Here is a 6,740-nt window from a genome sequence, read left to right on the forward strand (position 1 = left end):
CATGAGGGGGATGTGTGGCTTAAAGGTGTGCACGCGATGCAAACTAGTGTTGCGAGCACGTTACCAGAGAGTACACACGCAGCGCTAAACTGCGGTGCATGCGTGCCGCGAGATAGCGCTCACGTGAAGCAAGGTATCATTGCGGAAGGTATTGCCAGTGGTTCATGCGCACCACCACCGCCCTATACGGATTGGGGTGCAGTTACAGTTGTTGAAAAACAGATGCTCCATCACAACAAGCATAAATGGTGGCCCCATCTTCTTCTGTGACAGTACAGGAAGTGTTAACATCCCCATACACGAAGTTGTTAACCATATACGTAGCAGTAATAGACTGAATCCCCAGCCAGGTAACAAGGTCAAATGTAGCAGTGCGGCCAGTCTGCATCCCATTAGGACAATAACTGTTCCAAATGGGAATGCGGATGCGAACGGTGTAGTGCCAACAAGGGAAGTAGCAATGCATTGTCCTTGGACAAGAGCGGAGCTAAATTCCATAAAGAATGATTTCCCTGACCATAAAAAGGAATTAGGCAAATGCCAAAGATTTTTAAAGAATTTGGGTAGTGCTCACGAGCCAACCAATAAAGATTGGCGAGTGGTGTAAAGGGCTTGTCTTCCACGCAATACCAACGTGAAAAAGTTTATCACGGATTGTGTATTGGATGGAGATGTTCCCTTAACAGACAAAATTAACCAAAGTAACATTACCCGCATTGTAACTCAATTGGGTGTATATTTTCCAGTAGTAGTTAACTGGAGCAAAATTTTCACCATAAAACAAAAAGAGAGTGAATCTGCAGAGGATTATTGTAACCGAGCTCTGCAGGCTATCAACCAGTACACTGGGTTAGAGGATATTAAAGATAGCACTCATCACAGGGGAATGATCATCACTGTACTTATGGATCGTCTAAAAGAGAACCTAAAGACCCGAGTTCAGACCTCACTACCTGGCTGGAAAGGAGTTACTGTAGACAACCTCATAGAATCCGCTATTGAACATGATAAGAACAAAAAGAGAGAGACCAATGGCGATTAGCATTCAAACTCTATAAGGAATGACTGTGACATCACAGTCAACAGACACACCTACACCTGTACAACTACACGTTCTCACCAATCCTGTACCATCACAAACACAGCCTTACCCCACTTATCACACACAGCCACAAAACCCATACTATCCACAACCACCATATTTCTCTCAATATCCTTATCCACACCCACCATCTTTCCCTTCCACTCAACCCACACAGCAATCCTTTCACCCACCCCACTCATGAAGGTGCTTTAACTGCAACCAAGTGGGATATGTAAGTAAGAATTGTAAGGTGAAGAGGGCGGGACCCCCTAACCAGGGAGTACCTGGATATCCCCATAAGGGATATACACAGAGTACAGGAAACCCACAACAGTCACCAGCTCCAATTGTGGCTGTAAATGCTGTATTGGAGAGTGAGAGCCAACGCTAGGGGTCAGGTCATACCTGTAGTCTACATATAGTAAGGTTAACGGGAAGTACTAGGGAAGAACCGGTAATGATGGTTGATGTAGCTAGTACTATACAACCTTTTCTTGTAGACACAGGGGCAACCAGGTCAGTGATAAAATCTCCCACTAACTTACAGGTAACCGGCGAGACAGTACCAGCAATGGGTGTAATGGGTAAAGTGCAACATTATCCTTTAACAAAATCCACAGAGGTCACTATCGGCCATTGCATACCAGGCATTCTTTCTGACAAGAGCACCTGCATTTGGAATACCCGATTATGAAAACCTTTTGATTTGTATTTTACGGAAGCCGATGGTTGTGCAGCAGGTGTCCTCACACAAAAACATGGTGATGCCAGTAGGTGTAGCATACTACAGTGCACAATTGGACACTGTGGCAAGATCACTCCCAATGTGTTTAAGAAGTGTAGCTGCAACTGCTCTATTGGTCAGTAAGAGTGACTGGCAGCAGCGGCTCCTACTAACCTACTGGGAAGGGATTTGTTATGTAAGATGGCATGTGTCATATATTGTACCCGTGATGGTTTATTTCTAGATATCCCAGAGAGAGTTGCGCAAGAGGTGAGGGATATGTTGGAAACTCCCCAAAGGATAATGTATCACTCTACTGGTTTAAGTAAAAATTCATCTCAGGTAGATCATATATTATTCCAAATTCCAGATTCACTTTGGACCAAGGATGGACAGGACACGGGATTAATGGCAAACGTTAGTCCCGTAATGGTAAATCTAAAAAATGGTAGGCAAGCTCCTAAAATTCCCCAGTGCACATTAAAACAGGAGGTAGAATTAGGGGTTTATCCCATAATTGAGCGATTGTTACAGCAGGGAATTTTAGTTTGTACAGCAAGTGTAGCCAACAGTCCCATCATTCCTGTGAAAAAAGTGGTGGGAGGGGTTATAGGCTGGTACAAGACCTTAGAGGGGTTAATAAGGTAGTAGAGAGCCAATTTCCCGTAGTGCCAAATCCAGCTGTCATTCTCATGCAGATCCCACCAAATGCAACCCATTTCACTGTCATTGACCTCTGTTCTGCTTTCTTCTCTGTATCTCTTCATCCTGACTGTCAGTACCTATTTGACTTCACATACAGGAGTGTACAATACACATGGACACGATTTCCCCAGGGTTTCAAAGACAGCCCCAGTATCTTCTCCCAGGCCTTACACGACTGTTTACAAACTTTTCAACCTGCCAATGGATCTGTTCTAATACAATATGTGGACTATATATTTTTATGGTCTGATTTGTTTATGTCATCTTTAAGTGATACTAAACTTTTTTTGCTTCATCTCTCGCAAACAGGACACAAGGTTGCTAAGGACAAACTACAGCCATGCCAGTCCAGGGTTATATATTTGGGACACTACCTAACTCAGGGGTTATGACATCCCACAAATAACAGAATCCAGGCCATACAGAACATGACACTGCCGAAGAACCAACAGCAAATTCATAACTTCTTGGGAATGTGTGGAAACCGCAGAATGTGGATCCCAGATTTTTCTATTTTGGCCTTGCCATTACAGGACTTAGGACCTCATTCAGAGTCGGTCATTGCGGCCGCACGGTCGTACGCCACTGATGTTCGCTATACTGCACATGCGTAAAGTTCGCAATGTGCATGCGCAAACTAGCCGCTATGATCAGAAATTTATCTCTCCTTGAACACAGTCAGGTCGGTAGTTTGAGTGACAGATGGAGGCATTTGTGGATGGTAACAGGGGAAGGTGCTTGAAAATGGGGGAGTGAAGATCCGAACGCAGGCATGCCTCATTATGCGAACAGCATTTTATGGGAGTGCATAATTAACAAAGTAGCATCATGGCACATGTGACATGGGAGGTTTTTACACTGACATGATCGTAGAGCTTAAGAGAGGGTATGGTCATCCTTAAGCTCTACAACCAGTTCCAATGGTTCCCGATCCTTATATGCCCAGAGATAACGTGCAATGCGTACGAAAAGGGGGCGTATTATTTTGTTGTCTTCCGACCGCTTCCTCCCCTTGGTCGGCCAACTACCGATCCGAACTTAGGGACGCAACTTGCGAGGGAATCATTTGCATATCCGGCCCCTTTTTCTGTACGACTGCGGCTGCTTCGACTGACTCTGAATGAGGTCCATAGTCTCTTCCTCAAAGCCCGATCGTGTCATACACACAGAGGAATCAGAACAGGCTTTCCTTAATCTTAAGGATAGTCTGACAAGAGCACCCACCTGCATTGGGAATACCTGATTATGAAAAACCTTTTGATTTGTATTTTACGGAAGCCGATGGTTGTGCAGCAGGTGTCCTCACACAAAAACATGGTTATGCCAGTAGGCGTAGCATACTACAGTGCACAATTGGATACTGTGGCAAGATCACTCCCAACGTGTTTAAGAAGTGTAGCAGCAACTGCTCTATTGGTCAGTAAGAGTGAGCATGTGGTAAAAGGCCATGATATGATTGTCTATTCTCCCCATGCTGTATCTGCTTTGCTAAACTCTGCCCAAACCAGACATGTCTCCTCAGCTAGATTCTCAAAATGGGAACTAGCCTTAATAGAACCTGCAAACATCACCATCAAAAGGTGCAGTACGATAAATCCAGCTACGTATTTACCATATGTGCAACATGATGCACAAAGGGTGGAGAGGTGAGCCGCTGGTGGAAGGTGAGTTCTGCTGGTATATTGATGCACATGATTGTATGGAATATCTGAATCAAACCTTTACTACAAGACCTGACATATGGGATACACCTTTAGGAAATGTAAATGTGACATTTTACACGGATGGGAGTTGTCATAGACAAACTGACACTGGAGAATTATGTACAGGTTATGCTGTGGTAAATGACGAGGACATTATAGAAGCTGAAACTTTAGGCCCACCACACTCGGCTCAAGTGGCGGAATTGGTGGCACTAAAGAGAGCATGTGAATTAGCGGAAGGTAAATCTGCTAATAACTACATTGACTCAGGGTAGTACACGATTTTGGTGCCTTATGGTGTCTGAGAAAGTTTATGACAGCAGCAGGCACTCCAATTGCATATTCCAAACATATAAAAGGACTATTAACAGCAATCCAATTGCCAAAGGCAGTGGCAGTAATTAAGTGTAAAGCCCATACATGTGAGGATGATCCGGTCTCACTGGGCAAGAACAGGGCAGACAAAGCTGCAAAATGGGCAGCAGGGTTAAAAATGAATGTACCAACTGAACAAATTATGACTTTTCAAACAATTGATATGCTGAAATTAATTGAAATTCAAAATTTGTGTTCTATCCAGGAAAAGTCAGTCTGGAGGTCCAAGGGATGTGGGCAAGAGTCCTCTGCACTCTGGAGAGACGGACAAGGTAAGCCAGTGGCTCCCAAGGCATACTACCCAAGCCTGGCTGAGGCAGCGCACGGTCTGACTCATTTGGGAAAGCAAGGTATGTGTAAATTGGTGAGAGCATACTGGTGCGCACTGGGTTTTTCTTCTCAAGCAGAAAAGAGGGCAAAGTCCTGTCTAACCTGCTTGAGGAAAAACATTGGGAAAACGATCCCTACCGAACCATCCTACATTCCTCCGACTGACAGACCTTTCCAGGTAATACAAATTGATTTCATCCAATTACCACTCTGCAGGAATCTCAAGTATGTATTAATGTGCACTGATGTGTTTTCTAATTGGGTTGAGGCATACCCAGCTGCCACTAATATGCATTTACTGCCAAGAAAATGATTCAGGAATTTGTGTGCAGATACGGTATCCCTAAAATTATCGAGAGTGATAGGGGTACTCATTTCACAGGTGATGTTTTTCAAAATATGTATAAACTGATGGGTATTAATAGTCGACTCCATGCCCCCTACCGACCACAAGCCAGTACCAAGGTGGAGAGGATGAACGGTACTATTAAATATAAATTAAGTAAGATCATGGCAGAGACTGGACTAGGATGGCCAGAAGCAATACCGTTGGTCCTACATAGCACAAGGACCACTCTTAGACTCCCTCTAAATCTGTCCCCCTTTGAAATACTGTTTGGTAGACAACCTCATTTGATTATAAGCCCGCAGGAAGATTTGAAAGGTAACAATGAGGTAACTGTAAGATATCTTAACAATGAGTAAACAGTTAAAACAGCAACAGCAGAAATTTAAATTGTTGACCCATGATATGCCTGAAACAAACTGTCATGATGTTGAACCTGGAGAATATATTATGATCAGAAATTTCTTGTGTTCAGGTTGTTTGACTGATCATTGGGAAGGTCCATATCAGGTGTTGCTGATGAGTACCACATCTTTGAAGGTGGCAGTGAGAGATACCTGGGTCCATTCCACTCACTGCAAAAAGGTCAACCAACCGGTGGAGAAACAAGGTGGAGACGAGGCAGATAATGTAGTCTTGTCGATCACGAGCTTGTTCCAGGAGAGTTAAAAGGTTGCATTGAGATATCTGAACTAAAGAAATTTGCAGGTCCTTGCTACGACAATGGACTGGTCTGCTGTGTTCATTTTTGTATTCTCTTCCAAAGTTTCCATCACCCTGGTTTGTTCGGGGATTTCTGGTTTCTGTGACGGGGGCCGATAGAGGAGATGAAGTGGAGTCGAGAGGAGGAGTGCTATGCCAATCAGGGGAGTATCTGACCAATCATAGTACTGTAATTGTTAAGAGATCTGCTATTTCAGATACTCAGAGACAGTGTGAAGGTCTATCGTCTGAGGATTATTGTATGTGTGAGTTCTGTGGGTCCGTAATTGATAAGAATTGCATCCAATGGTGTCAACCTAAATATAATCAGTATTGGGGTGGGTATCCTTTAGAGGACTATCACACCATGGTGGGCAAAATTTTAAACCAAACCGACTGTTGGGTGTGCTCTCATGTGCCCCAAGGACAGCATAATGTAGGATTAGTGCCATTCCAATTAAATGTCTCTGAAATTTTAGAATCACAGAGAGGGCATGCACTAGACGGAAAATTTCTTAATACCAAACCACCCCATTTTAAACTCCACCAGTACCAAGTAGATAAATCACTTTTATTTTTAAACATCACCAACTCAAATGAACCAGGAAGTTGGGAGGTGACTGGGAATAATCAGATCACTAAGAGCTGCCCGTGAGCCTATGAATTATGAACTGTTACGCACAATTAGGTCTAGTGGAAGACACTTCCGGTATAAATATACACTGAATCCCACCAAAGAAATTATTGGTAGGGTACCAGAAGAGTATTGTG

This window comes from Taudactylus pleione, unplaced genomic scaffold, assembly GCF_031769625.1.
Source record: "Taudactylus pleione unplaced genomic scaffold, aTauple2 ptg000176l, whole genome shotgun sequence".
In the NCBI taxonomy this organism is placed as follows: Eukaryota; Metazoa; Chordata; class Amphibia; order Anura; family Myobatrachidae; genus Taudactylus; species Taudactylus pleione.